Source organism: Coregonus lavaretus (assembly GCF_964263955.1).
Source record: "Coregonus lavaretus genome assembly, chromosome: 30".
NCBI classification, from domain to species: domain Eukaryota; kingdom Metazoa; phylum Chordata; class Actinopteri; order Salmoniformes; family Salmonidae; genus Coregonus; species Coregonus lavaretus.
Window position 1 is genome coordinate 5,692,267 of NC_140017.1, and position 15,679 is coordinate 5,707,945.

The 15,679-nt window shown below is 42.0% G+C and overlaps 1 pseudogene across 1 annotated transcript in view; it reads left to right on the forward strand.

Moving 5' to 3' along the window:
- Window positions 1-15,679, forward strand: part of LOC311105723 (tetratricopeptide repeat protein 12-like) — a 63,424-nt pseudogene that overhangs the window by 32,984 nt on the left and 14,761 nt on the right. The window contains exons 9-14 of the transcript in view: window positions 500-688; window positions 2,304-2,373; window positions 2,806-2,894; window positions 6,924-6,928; window positions 7,317-7,385; window positions 7,987-8,088. The product of the transcript in view is annotated as a tetratricopeptide repeat protein 12-like (transcript). The remainder of the gene's footprint in view (window positions 1-499; window positions 689-2,303; window positions 2,374-2,805; window positions 2,895-6,923; window positions 6,929-7,316; window positions 7,386-7,986; window positions 8,089-15,679) is intronic.

Sequence of the window (15,679 nt, forward strand, 5' to 3'; positions counted from 1 at the left end):
CTGTGATTGCCAACAAGGATTTTGCCACCAAGTACTAAGTCATTTTTTGCAGAGGGGTCAAATACTTATTTCCCTCATTAAAATGCAAATCAATTTATAAAATTTTTGACATGCGTTTTTCTGGATTTTTTTGTTGTTATTCTGTCTCTCAATGTTCAAATAAACCTACCATTAAAATTATAGACTGATCATGTCTTTGTCACTGGGCAAACATACAAAATCAGCAGGGGATCAAATACTTTTTTCCCTCACTGTACCTTTAATTCAGTAGGGTTAGGGAACATTTGTGTTGCCTCCTTGAAAGTTGTATCCTTTCTAATCTGTGGCCCTACTAGCTGTTTACAATATATGATGCTATTTACAACATAGGAATGCATATTATGAAACGGTTGTCATACTGTCCTACACTCCTTTGATCCACCGCAATGAGGTTACCCCATGCTAGGCTCCTCAGAAGCCATCTGTCTCTGAGCCCATGTTCTCTCCTTTCTTCTTCAAGAGTATCTGACCCAAGTGGATTTGGAGGAAGAAAGAGAATGCCAGGAAAGCAAAGCTTGGGAGGAGTTTGATAAGGGAGAAGAAAAGGCCACGACAGTGCTCCAACTGTTGAAAAAGCTGGACAGACCCGATCAGTTCCCGTTATACTACTGCGGAGGGCTCAATCTTCTGTCACACGCCATTACAGACTGTGAGTACTCTGTTGGGAGCTTCACCCTCCCTCCAAATCCTGTGTGAGTGTAGGTGAATGTTATTTCTCGCTTCGCTTCCCCAACCCTCATCCTATCTTGTAGGCCAAATGGATGTCAATGGATGCTCCTTCAGGTCAAGGGAGGACAGCGTTGACAGGTGGGTTTCTCTTATTCATGGTTCTTGTAGTCGACTCTGAAAAATGCAGTTAATCTACAGTTACTGAAGAAATGTGAAACTGTGTGGAGCTCAAATCACTGCACAGACCTAATGTTTGTTGTGTTGGTTATGGTCAATTTGTAATCCTCTGAAAATAAAATCCAGAAGGGAAGACCTGACCTGACCCCTCTGCAGTATTGATTTCTCTTCATGGTTAATTTTGTTTGTCACAGTTCAGCAAACTCCCCAATATTGCCCTGCCGAGGCACTAGGTAAGGAAAGGACACACGGAAGTGGAATAATAAATATGTGTTTACAATCCAAGCATCCATTTGGGAGCTGTTCTATTACCAACATCTCAGATTGTGTAGAATGCAGAGGTACAGTACTGGATGACTTGTGCAAAAATGGTGTAGTGCTGCACAGTAGCTAGTGTATACAAGCCTTTATGTTGAATCATTTGACATTTTAGGTGTCACAGATTTATCACATTTGACATAATTTAAAGGCCCAATGCAGCTGTTTTTATATCAATATCAAATAATTTCTGGGTAACAATTAAGTACCTTACTGTAAATGTTTTCCATTAAAATATTTTAGCAAAAAACTATTTCTCAAGCAAAAATTTTGCTAGGACTGTCTGGGAGTGGCAGAGAGGTATGGAACTCTCTTTGTAATTGGTCTATAACCAATTTACCACTTGGTGATGTCTCCAGGCAAGCCAAAACTTAAAGGTCCTGTGTAAATTGTATTTTCAACCAACAGGAAATAACACTGATCACATTTTTTCACACTTTTACAGTGTTAGTTTCATCAGCTGTTATACAATATGATACAAAACACAGGAAAAACTGAATTTTGACTGCACTGAGCCTTTAAGATGCACACATGTTCCCACTATAATGTTACATTTACATAATATGTGTGAACTACCAGTATCAATTAGAACAAACTACTTGACCATCAGTGACAATAATCAATGATGTCAATGGTAGACTACTACCTAACATTTCCAGTCTGGGTTTTCACTTCCCTCTTCATATGGATGGATACAACCCGTCAGATGATCTACTGATTGTAATACTGACTGTCTTACAATGTCATTCAATGAAAGGGCAAACGTTACATAATTCACAGTTGAACATCTCCAAGGAGAGTGTAGAAACGACCTGCTTAGCATTACCAGCTCTCTCGCCACCAAATCACCTTGGCAGATCTTTTTTTCCCTCTTCTCCTACATGTTCTCTGCACACAGGCCCGGTCTCATCGTCTTTATGAGGGAAATAGAGGAGGACCTTTGGCTCTGGATTAGTTTAATTTTTTCCACTCTCTCCTGCCCTTGACCGCCAGGCAATGTGTTTCTGAAGCCTGGCCACGGGCACACTGTGATGATGTATTGGGCTCACTGAGGTAGGGAAAGGCCTCCCAGTCCTGATGTTATCTGCTCTTCCTACCAGGCACTGGCCAGACGCTGTTCCGATTAAACAATGGCTTCAGTATCATCCAAACCAATGACACCGTAAGAGGGTAAAGAGACTCGAGAGATGCCCCTGACTGACTGACTGGAGTTAGGGACAGTCAGAGCAAACCATGGACCCAAAAAGTTTTTCAAACCAAAGAGATGCTGTCTTTCAAAGTCACTCTCTTTCTGTTAGTTGCTAGTTAAATATAGCCACAATAGAATGAGCTCCTTTAGAGATTTGGATGAACCTGTAATGTGCTGTGCCCCACGCAATGTACTATATATAGTAGGTGTTATGTGGGGTGAGACACTAATCACGACTCCCTCATGTCAAATTAGATAGGTTATTATTAACCTAAAGTCGACCACAATTGTTCTTGTGTAGCATTGTGGACTTGTGGTCATATTTCAGACCAGCACAGATTGTCAGGAAAGTGGTTCAAGTTTTCAGCACAAAGTAATGAGAAAAATATGCAATTGGGTTTCTTTATTTTCAGTTGCTTGTTGCAGAAATCGACAGCGCCATGCGCAGAGGAGCTATGCAAGTCCATACTGAAATTGTGGAGGGTGATTTGCGATGGAAATGGTTTGTAGACAGACATTAGAGTGATATTTTCTCGTCTTTTTTGCACATAGATTTTTTTGTCAAGAGAAATGGTGAGAAAAAAATTCATCAAATGCCAAATGACTTCCAGTATCCCATTGTTTTGTCGTTATTCTGCCTGTCATCTGTTTTTGCCAACTCCTTATTAAGTGCCCACTTGTTCTGTAGTTACACAAGCAATATGTGCTTAAGGGGCAATCTGGGATTGGTACATCCATTTTTTATGAATGATATAGACATTGATTCTTGAAGAATATAATTTATACATACCTCATGTTTTGCAGAACCCACAAAATATAAGCTTGTTTTACTCCATTGTTTGTAAACAATGTAATTGTAAACTCACACTTTGTAGCTTCAAAACATGATTAAAACTACCATTTGGGGTGACCACTTCTTTGTTGTTTGAATCCCAGACTGCCCCTTTTACCACACCAAAATTCATGAAAACTTGTTACCAAGATAAAATATGATACAGCTATCCATTCAATTATACAGCTATCCAAAACCTGTTGTGCCAATGTCAAAATAGGGGAAATGCATTTGATGTAGAAAATCTCTCAATTAAGGAGGCAAGTGCAATTATATTGTTGCTATTGCATTTAAGGTAGGCCTACTATCATCCCCTGACAAATAGCATTCAAATCGATTCAAACTGCATGCAACATATGATTACAGTCAATCTTTGCTACAACTGTCACTGGAACTGTCCCTGTTGCTGAAGGTATTTAGTCTCACATCAGCTCTCTTGCTGCATTTGCACTTACCGGTGCCTGCTATTCAGAATATTGTGTCATCCATCATATGTAATCATTAAAACAATGACATAGCAAGTTGGATAATTGTCTTGGCTTAAAGAAAAGTGCTAATGAAAATGTTCGTCTTTCTCACACCACTCTGCAGGTTGGTGGGAAACTTGATGGTGTGCATATCCACACAGAGCCAGCTGGAAACCACAGCGTTAGCTATTTTGGAGAACTTTGCCACAGAAAACAAATATGTACACTGTAGCTAATGCAATAAATAGCTTTTCGTAACAAAATGGTGGATGTTATTATTTGGAGGGAAAAACCCGCACTCACTGAAATATTCTTTATGTTTTAATGTATTTTTTTAGGAGCAGATGTCAGAACAAATGGATATGTTTCGGCGGCAGCCTTCGACAGTGTTTGGAGAACAATGCTATCACAATGCTATCACTTCAAAGGAAAAAATCCATACAAATTCTCAGTGGCGCAACTTTGGTTTTAGAAGTTGGGAGGGACATAATTATTATTATACAGTGGGGAAAAAAGTATTTAGTCAGCCACCAATTGTGCAAGTTCTCCCACTTAAAAAGATGAGAGGCCTGTAATTTTCATCATAGGTACACGTCAACTATGACAGACAAAATGAGAAAAAAAAATCCAGAAAATCACACTGTAGGATTTTTAATGAATTTATTTATTTATTTATTTCTAACCACTGCCGCTCCTCTTCTCATCATTCCATTTGTTTTGTCTTGCTTTTTACACACACATGGTTCATATCTCCTCATCAGTCCCTGTATAAGTATTCCCTCTGCACCCCATGTCTGTGTGTGATTGTTTCCATGTGGAGGTGTCGATAGCTCGGTGGAGCATTATGTACTTTATCGCCGGGATATTCACCCGTGTGTTTTGTTTTTCCCAGTGCCCCGTTAAGTCGCACTGTAGTTGTTTTACGCATTGCTGCGATCCGATGTATTGGCCGAATAAACTATTATTCTGTGATTTACACCTCCTGCGCCTGACTCCGTCCAAATCACCCGCTACAATTCCGATGAAAATCCGATGAATTTCAAATCTAATGAATAGGATTCTAAAGCTAAGAATAAGCTGCCAGCTGATAGCAAATCTAAAAAAAATTGAATGATGAAAAAGTGACGAGTTTATCTGTTCTTTTGTTTTTTGATATGGAGTCTCTCCCTAGTCAAGTGCAGTTGGGGTATATAAACTATAAAGTCAGAGCATTTATCCCAAGACCAATGCAGTGTGATCACTGTAAAGCTTTTGGTCATGTGTCAAGGGTTTGCAGAAGGGAGAAACCGAGATGTCCAAGTTGTGGAAAATATCATTTAATGTGTTATAAAAGTGATGAAAAAGTAAAATGTTGCAATTGTGGTGGGAACCATGAAGCCACGTCTTTTGAATGCCCAACAAGGGTGAAATAAAATGAATTGGCCAAAGTTAGGGTTGTACAGAGCATTTCCTATGCAGCAGTGGTTAAAAGGGTTGAGAGTTTGAATGGTGCTCCTGAAGAGTCCATGGTGGTGGATAGGCCTTCAATGCAAGCTGCAGGGGTTGCCTTTCACCAAGATGATCCTGACATTTTAAAGGTTAAAAAGGTGGACTTTGTGGCCTTTATAGCAATGGTGATTAATGGCACTGCCAAGGTGGAGAAAAGATCTAGGAAGATAGAAATCATTGTGGTTGCAGCGGAACGGTTCCTGGGGCTGAAAGATTTCTCAGCAAAAGAGTTACATGGAATATTGTCAAAAGCCGTACCAGTCTATCAGGTCCTATAGCCTGAGAAGGTAGATATAGAGAACTAAAATAGTTTTGTTTGTTTTGGCAATGTACTATTTTTATTACGGTGGAGTAAGTTAGTATCACTATGAAGTATGGTTTAATTTTTTATTTTATATAGTTTGTGGTTTCAGACCGTCCAGTTGGTGGCGGCAATGCAACTTTTGGATGTAGTCCACCATAAAACCCACAGAAGAAGAAAAAGCCAGAGGCCTAGCCCACTCTACCCATTGTAGCCCTTCCCCTGTGTGAGTGAGAGGTGCAGGGTGCAGACAGCGCCGTGAAGTAATGACAGATGTCCGAGGAGAGAAGTATCTAACAAAAAAAATGCCCAGATTTACAGCAGAGGAGCTGAGGAGTAAACACTTGGCGACCAGAATAACAGCCAGGAACAGGCCAGGGAGTTTCCAGCTGAACTGTACGAGGACTGTACTGGCAAGCTTCCCATGTTGTCACTCCAGCTCCATCACGTCATTTAGCTAACTTAGTTGAGGTAATGTTAGCTAGCTAACGTTAACAAGTTAGCCAAAGTGACGTGATGGAGCTATCACAACAAGTGACAAGTTAGGAATTACAAAAGCAGCAAGTCACAGACATATTTTTTGTGACTTTTTTCCCACTATTTTTTGTTAACTATCATTGTTTGAAAATGTCGTTGTGTGTGAGACATACTGCTGTCAGGTTTATGAACTGTGTGTGTCTGTGTATGTGTCGCTTCAGGAGAGAGTGTGCTTAGCTTCAAAGCTTGCGATCCACTATAGGCCTGCTATTGCGCTCAACCTGAGTAATCTTAATTTACAAAATGTAACCATTGTTCTTTATTTTCTACATTTTTTTCAGTCCAAACAAGAACACAGACCCAGGCCTGTCTGGCAAATACCCCCTCCACAGCTGAGAGAAAGGAGTTAATCTTGGACTTCATAAGAATGTTGCTAATTTTCCCCTAACTTCGGACACTCTCTAGCGGTTGGTGGACTAAGTCACCTCGAGGTCAACATTTAAATGGACTGGAAAATAACGGAAAGTTTTGTGACTAAAGACACCGTTCTAGCTAGCTGACCACCGATTTTCATTGCAATTTTTGTAAGTTACGTTTTTTTTACCGGAAGGCTAGCCAACTAGTCAACTATCTAGTAAACACTTCGGGTACGTGGTTGGTGTCTCTTTTTTGAACTAAATTAAACTTGTAATTGAACAAAATAGTAAGGTGGCCAATAACTGGGGATCGTATGCCGATAATACGGGACGTATATGGTACCGCATGTCATGACTCATGCAAAATTATATAATACTGATTTGTGTTTGTAGCCTCCTGTGATTTATTGGCCGTGTCCCATACTATATACACTGTGTAGCCCATTGTTCCTTGTCATGTAGGAGCTTATTGTACAGAGTTGGCTACATCACATACAGCATAGGCAAGTGATTTGTAGCATATCTTCTCTATTGTGGTTCTCTATTACAGGAGTGGTAAACTCACTGTGAAGACAGAGAGATCCTTTATCCCCTCCTGGGACTGATGATCAACCTCTCCGGTAATTCCTCCACAGCCATCCAGGTACGATAGGCTGTTAGGCTGTGCGTTTCCCAAATAGCACCATATTTCCTAAATAGTGCACTGCTTTTGACCAGGGGTGCCATTTGGAGTTGGGCTGTGATTAACTAGTCCTTGGCCCACATATAAGGGTAACACATCAATTCGATGGGAAGAGTGAGGGAGGGAGGTGAGTGGAAGAACAAGAACAAAGAGAGCACTGAGAGCTTTTGTTTCAGCCCCTTTGGTATAATCATAAGCACCCCTATGAAAAAGTGAAATGTAGAGTGAAAATTTGAGTAACCTTTCTCGCTTATCTTGCAGGAGCATGCTGTTTCCATCAGTGGCGTATGCTTGGGCTTCCTGAGTGATCCCGACGGGGGCATCATCACAGTGAGTGGTATGAATCTCACCACCTAGCACCACAGGGCCCCGACGCAGTTCTACTGATGAGACCAATACCACTGCATCTCTCACTGACACTTCTCTATTGTCCTTCTGGCCTACCATGCTCTATCCATATCGCAAGCATTTTTCATATGCAAACTAAGATGGAAGAGATGGGTATTTGGAGAGAAACAAAACGAAACAATACCTTTTTTATGTGTAGCTACTAGTTTTAGAGATATACCCAATTCCTGCTTCGTCGTCAGCATGTTTTCTGAGGCATTGAAAAGTTATGATTAGAACACGTAAAAGAACACCACATTTTGGTCTGAGCAGTCTCTCTCAAGGGGCTAAAAACTATTCAAAACTTCTCTCGACATACATTCACGAGATGCTCTCTCTCTCTCTCTGAAATTCAGTGTGACAATAAGGATCTCACTCTCTGGGTCATTAAATGTGACAGAATATCAACAGCGGGTGTTGATAATAATAATAATAATAATAATAATAATAATATGCCATTTAGCAGATGACTGCTCTGTTTCTTTCCCCACTCACTTTGTTTATTTTCCCACTGACTGCATATTGTTATTTCTCTTGGCCTCAGAGAGCCACAGGTTTGCTGAGTACAGTGCTCCCACGGTCCCCCGCTGCTACTGAAGACACCGTGCAGAGAGGAGTCGTGGGGACAATGCAGAGGCTACTGAAAGTAATGCCAAGCATCATTTATTGTCTTTCTTTTTCTTTATCTTTCTTTCTTTTGGATGATCACTGCCCGATTCACAAGGCCTTCTTCCCTGTCTACGGCAACCCACAGCTTCTTGATAAAATAATAATAATGTGTTGTATGGACTGATATAAAGTATACTGTATATGATGTGAGAGAAATATTTTTATCTTGCCATGCAGGGATCAGGGATGACCACCACTAAATATTTGATGAAGACCCTCACAGTGTGAAAGGCTATCAGTCAAACGGCTCAGGAGGAGTCATTGAAATGTGATAAAAGTAAGATACACGTATGCAGGCACACGCACTCACACACCCTCCTCAACCTCTCAGCCCTTACACTGGCATAACGCTGTTTCTCTGATTGCAGTAATACCTAGCAATACAAAATAATACACACATAATCCAAAAAGTGAAAAATAAAGAAATTAAGAAATATCAGAACGAGCAATGTCAGAGTCCGGAATATAAATATATATACAGTTGAAGTCGGAAGTTTACATACACTTAGGTTGGAGTCATTAAAACTCATTTTTCAACCACTCCACAAATTTCTTGTTATCAAACTATAGTTTTGGCAAGTCGGTTAGGACATCTACTTTGTGCATGACACAAGTCATTTTTCCAACAATTGTTTACAGACAGATTATTTCACTTATAATTCACTGTATCACAATTCCAGTGGGTCAGAAGTTTACATACACTAAGTTGACTGTGCCTTTAAACAGTTTGGAAAATTCCAGAAAATGATGTCATGGCTTTAGAAGCTTCTGATAGGCTAATTGACATCATTTGAGTCAATTGGAGGTGTACCTGTGGATGTATTTCAAGGCCTACCTTCAAACTCAGTGCCTCTTTGCTTGACATCATGGGAAAATAAAAATAAATCAGCCAAGACCTCAGAATTTTTTTTTTAGACCTCCACAAGTCTGGTTCATCCTTGGGAGCAATTTCCAAACGCCTGAAGGTACCACGTTCATCTGTACAAACAATAGTACGCAAGTATAAACACCATGGAACCACGCAGCCATCATACGGCTCAGGAAGGAGACGCGTTCTGTCTCCTAGAGATGAACAAACTTTGGTGCGAAAAGTGCAAATCAATCCCAGAACAACAGCAAAGGACCTTGTGAAGATGCTGGAGGAAACAGGTACAAAAGTATCTATATCCACAGTAAAACAAGTCCTATATCGACATAACCTGAAAGGCCGCTCAGCAAGGAAGAAGCCACTGCTCCAAAACTGCCATAAAAAAGCCAGACTACGGTTTGCAACTGCACATGGGGACAAAGATCTTACTTTTTGGAGAAATGTCCTCTGGTCTGATGAAACAAAAATAGAACTGTTTGGCCATAATGACCATCGTTATGTTTGGAGGAAAAAGGGGGCAGCTTGCAAGCTGAAGAACACCATCCCAACCGTGAATCACAGGGGTGGCAGCCTCATGCTGTGGGGGTGCTTTGCTGCAGGAGGGGCTGGTGCACTTCACAAAATAGATGGCATCATGAGGAAGGAAAATTATGTGGATATATTGAAGCAACATCTCAAGACATCAGTCAGGAAGTTAAAAGCTTGGTCGCAAATGGGTCTTCCAAATTGACAATGACCCCAAGCATACTTCCACAGTTGTGGCAAAATGGCGTAAGGACAACAAAGTCAAGGTATTGGAGTGGCCATCACAAAGCCCTGACCTCAATCCTATAGAAAAGTTGTGGGCAGAACTTAAAATGCGTGTGCGAGCAAGGAGGCCTACAAACCTGACTCAGTTACACCAGCTCTGTCAGGAGGAATGGGCCAAAATTCACCCAACTTATTGTGGGAAGCTTGTCGAAGGCTACCCGAAACGTTTGACCCAAGTTAAACAATTTAAAGGCAATGCTACCAAATACTAATTGAGTGTATGTAAACTTCTGACCCACTGGGAATGTGATGAAAGAAATAAAAGCTGAAATAAATCATTCTCTCTACTATTATTCTGACATTTCACATTCTTAAAATAAAGTGGTGATCCTAACTGACCTAAGACAGGGAATTTTTACTAGGATTAAATGTCAGGAATTGTGAAAAACTGAGTTTAAATGTATTTGGCTAAGGTGTATGTAGACTTCCGACTTCAACTGTATATACAGTGCATTTGGAAAGTATTCAGCCCCTCCCCCTTTTTCCACATTTTGTTACGTTACAGCCTTATTCTAAAATGTATTACATAAATTTTTTCCTCAGCAATCTACACATAATACCCCATAATCACAAAGCATTTATTAAAAATTAAAAACAGAAATACCTTATTTACAAAAGTGTTCAGACCCTTTGCAATGAGACTTGAATTTGAGCTCAGGTGCATCCTGTTTCCATTGATCATCCTTGAGATGTTTCTACACCTTGAATGGATTCCACCTGAGGTAAATTCAATTTGGGTTGAAGGAATTGTCCGTAGACCTCCGAGACAGGATTTTGTCGAGGCACAGATATGGGGAAGGGTACCCAAAATATTCTGCAGCATTGAAGTTCCCCAAGAAAACAGTGGCCTCTATCATTCTTAAACGGAAGAAGTTTGGAACCACCAAGACTCTTCCTAGAGCTGGCAGCCTGGCCAAACTGACCAATCGGGGGAGACGGGCCCTGTTCAGGGAGGTGACCAAGGACCCGATGGTCACTCTGACAGAGCTCCAGAGTTCCTCTGTGGAGATGAGAGAACCTTCCAGAAGGACAACCATCTCTGCAGCACTCCACCAATCAGGCCTTTGTGGTAAAGTGGCCAGCCGGAAGCCACTCCTCAGTAAAAGGCACATGACAGCCCGCTTGGAGTTTGCCAAAAGGCACCTAAAGACTCTCAGACCATGAGAAACGAGATTCTCTGGTCTGATGAAACCAAGATTGAACTCTTTGGCCTGAATGCCAAGCGTCACATCTGGTGGAAACCTGGCACCATCCCTACGGTGAATCATGGTGGTGGCATCATCATGCTGTGGGGTTGTTTTTCAGCGGCAGGGACTGGGAGACTAGTCAGGATCGAGGGAAAGATGAACGGAGCAAAGTACAGAGAGATCCTTGATGAAAACCTTCCCCCGAGCGCTCAGGACCTCAGACTGGGGCGAAGGTTCACCTTCCAACCGGACAACAACCCTAAGCACACAGCCAAGACAACGCAGGAGTGGCTTCGGGACAAGTCTCTGAATATCCTTGAGTGGCCCAGCCAGAGTCCGGATTTGAACCCGATAGACCATCTCTGGAGAGACCTGAAAATAGCTGTGCAGCGACACTCCCCATCCAACCTGACAGAGCTTGAGAGGATCTGCGGAGTAGTATGGGAGAATCTCCCCAAATACAGGTGTGCCATGCTTGTAGCGTCATATCCAAGAAGACGCTAGGCTGTAATTACAGCTAAAGGTGCTTCAACAAGTACTGAATAAAGGGTCTGAATACTTATGTAAATGTGATATTTCCTTCTTTTTTTTCATATATTTGCAAACATTTCTAAAAACCTGTTTTGCTTTGTCATTATGGAATATTGTGTATAGATTGATGAGGAAAAATTACTATTTAAACAATTTTTAGAATAAGGCTGTAACGTAACAATATGTGGAAAAAGTCAAGGGGTCTGAATACTTTCCGAAGGCACTGTATGTAAAATTACACGGCTGAAGTTGTGTTACAGCCTGAATTAATTTCTCACTCATTTACACACAGTTACCCCGTAATGACAGTGAAAACGTGTTTTTAGAAATGTTTGCGTTGTATTGAAAATGAAATACAGAAATATCTAATTTACATAAGTATTCACACTCCTGAGTCAATCCTTTGTTGTAGAAGCACCTTTGGTGGCGATTACAGCTGTGTGTTTTTTTGGGTAAGTCTCTAAGAGGTTTGCACACCTGGATTGTGCAATATTTGCCCATTATTCTTTGTTAAATTCTGCAAGCTCTGTCAAGTTGGTTGTTGATCATTGCTAGACAGACAATTTCAAGTCTTGCCATAGATTTTCAAGCTGATTTAAGTCAAACTGTAACTAGGCCAGTCAGGAACATTCAATGTCGTCTTGGTAAACAACTCCAGTGTATATTTGGCCTTGTGTTTTTAGGTTATTGTCCTGCTGAAAGGTGAATTTGTCTCCCACTGTCTGTTGGGAAAAAAGACTGAACCAGGTTTTCCTCTAGGATTTTGCCTGTGCTTATCTCTATTCCGTTTCTTTTCATCCTAAAAAACTCCCTAGTCCTTGTCGATGACAAGCATACCCATAACATGATTCAGCCACCACCATGCTTGAAAATATGAAGAGTGGCACTCAGTGATGTGTTGTTGGATTTGCCCCAAACATAACGCTTTGTATTCAGGACATAAAGTTAATTTCTTAGCCACATTCTGTGCAGTTTTACTTTAGTGCCTTATTGCAAACAGGAAGCATGCTGTTTTATTTTTATTCTGTACAGACTTCCTTCTTTTCACTCTTTCATTTAGGTTAGTATTGTGGAGTAACTACAATGTTGTTGATCCATCCACAGTTTTCTCCTATCACAGCCATTAAAACTGTTTTTAAAGTCACCATTGGTCTCATGGTAAAATCCCTGAGTGGTTTCCTTCCTCTCCGGCAACTGAGTTAGGAAGGATGTCTGTATCTTTGTAGTGACTGGGTGTGTTTATACACCATCCAAAGTGTAATTATTAACTTGCTCAAGGGGATATATTCAATGTCTACCAATAGGTGCCCTTCATTGCAAGGCATTGGAAAAACTCCCTGGTCTTTGTGGTTGAATCCATGTTTGAAATGCACTGCTCGACTGAGGGACCTTACAGATAATTGTATGTGTGGGGTAGAGAGATGAGGTAGTCATAAAAAAATCATGTTAAATCTATTATTGATCACAAAGTGAGTCCATGCAACTTATTATGTGAGTTTGTATGCACATGTTTTACTCCTGAATTTATTTAGGCTTGCCATAACAAAGAGGTTGAATACTTGAAACAATTTCTTTGCATTTTTTATTATTTTGTAAAAGTTTCTAAAAAAACATGGGCAAGACAAAACATTTAAGTGCCTTTCAACGGGGTATGGTAATAGGTGCCAGGCACACCAGTTTAAGTGTGTCAAGAACTGTAACGCTGCGGGGTTTTTCACGCTCAACAGTTTCCTGTGTGTATCAAGAATGGTCCACCACCCAAGGACATCCAGCCAACTTGACACAACTGTGGGAAGCATTGGAGTCAACATGAGCCAGCATCCCTGTGGAACTCTTTTGACAGCTTGTAGAGTCCATGCCCCGACAAATTGAGGCTGTTCTGAGGGCAGAAGGGGGTGCAACTCAATATTAGGAAGGTGTTCCTAATTTATTTTACACTCTGACTCCGTGTACATATGAGGTTGGTAAAACAGTATGTAAATATTAAAGTGACCAGTGTTCAATGACTCTATGTACATAGGGCAGCTGTCTCTAAGGTTCAGGGCAGGGTATTGGGGGGAGGCCAGCTAGTGGTGACTGTTGAACAGTCTGATGGCTTGGAGATAGAAGCTGTTTATCAGTGTCTCTCTTTCCCAGATTTGATGCACCTGTACTGTCTCCGCCTTCTAGATGGTAGCGGGGTGAACAGGCCGTGTCTCGGGTGGCTGAGGTCTGATGATCTTCTTGGCCTTCCTGTGACACCGGGAGCTGTAGATCTCTTGAAGGTCAGGCAGTGTGCCGCCGGTGATGCATTGGGCTGACCGTAGCACCCTCTGAAGAGCATTGCGGTTGAGGGCGGTGCAGTTGCCGTACCAGGCGGTGATACAGCCCGACAGAATGCTCTCTATAATGGATCTAGAAGTTTGTGAGGGTCTTAGGAGCCCAGCTGAATTTCTTCAGCCTCCTGAGGTTGAAGAGGCGCTATTGCGCCTTCTTCACCATGCTGTCGGTGTGGAGGGACCATTTCAGATCCTCAGTGATGTGAACGCCGAGGAACTTGAAGGTTTTTACCCTCTCCACTGGGGGTGTGCTCTCTCTGCTGTCTCCTGTAGTCCACGATCAGCTCCTTCGTTTTGTTGAGGGAGAGGTTATTTTCCTGGCATCACTCCGCCAGGGCTCTCACCTCCTCCCTGTAGGCTGTCTAGTCATTGTTGGTAATCAGGCCTACAACTTTTGTGTCGTCAGCCAACTTTATGATTTAGTTGGAGACATGCATGGCCACGCAGTCATGGGTGAACAGGGAGTACAGGAGGGGGCTGAGCACGTACCGCTGTGGGGCCCCCGTGTTGAGGATCAGCGTGGCGGAGGTGCTGTTGCCTACCTTCACCACCTGGGGTTGGCCCGTAAGGAAGTCTAGGACCCAGTTGCACAGGGCAGGATTCAGACCCAATGTCCTGAGCTTACTGATGCGCTTTGGAGGGCACTTATGGTGTTGAATGCTGAGCTGTAGTCGATGAACAGCATTCTTACATAGGTATTTTTCTTGTCCAGGTGGGATAGGTCAGTGTGCAGTGGAATGGCGATTGCGTCATCCGTGGGTCTGTTGGGGCGGTATGCGAATTGAAGTTGGTCTAGGATGCCGGGTAAAGTGGAGGTGATATGATCCTTAACTAGCCTCTCAAAGGACTTCACGATGACAGAAGTAAGTGCTATGGGGCGATAGTCAGTTAGTTCAGTTACCTTTTGCTTTCTTGGGTACAGGAACAAGGGTGGACATCCTGAAGCAAGTGGGGACAACAGACTGGGATATGGAGAGGTTGAATATGTCCGTGAACACTCCAGCCAGCTGGTCTGCACATACTCAGAGGACACGGGTTGGGATGCCATCTGGGCCGGCAGCCTTGAGAGGGTTAACACGCTTAAATGACTTACGTCGGCCACGGAGAATGAAAGCACACAGTTCACGTGGGTGGTGGGGGCCAGCCTCTGCGGTTCGACATTTTCCTCTAAGCGGGCAAAGAAGGTGTTTCGCTTGTCTGGGAGCGAGGCGTCAGTGTCCGCGACGTGGCTGGCTTTCCCTTTATAATCTGTGATTGTCTGCAGTAGGGCTCTCCCCGACTAAAAAAAATCTTGGTCGACCAAGAGTCGTCTGTTCTTCTGAAATTTTAAAATGTGTATTTTTTTCATATATAGACACACCCTATGTGTTTTAATAAAATCAACTATATGTAGGCTACTGAGTTTGTCTGATGCTTTAAGCACACTGTGATTAAATAATTAAGACACACAAATGACTCGAGGGAGCCAAAGATCAAGATAGCCTAACCAGAAGAAAAAAATACTATTCCCGAACCACCACCTCCCGCTGCTGCTGGCCTTAGAAGATTCTGCCGTTAAGTTGCCGATAATAGGCTACACCAGGGGTTGGCAAACCTTTCCATTTGGAGTGCCAATTTATCTTACAATTTAGAACGATCTGCGTGCCAGTTATTACCGGATCAGAGCATGACATTTTTTTCCCTTTTAACATAGTGGTTATCATTGAAAGATTTTTCAAATAGGCTACATTGAGGAACTATTGTAATTCTCAATGGATGTTTACTTGCTGTTTGAGGTAAATAAAAATTACTTTGAGATGCTCCACAGCTCATTAGTGGTGGTGAGTTAAGACAATCAGAAATACCATCAGATCC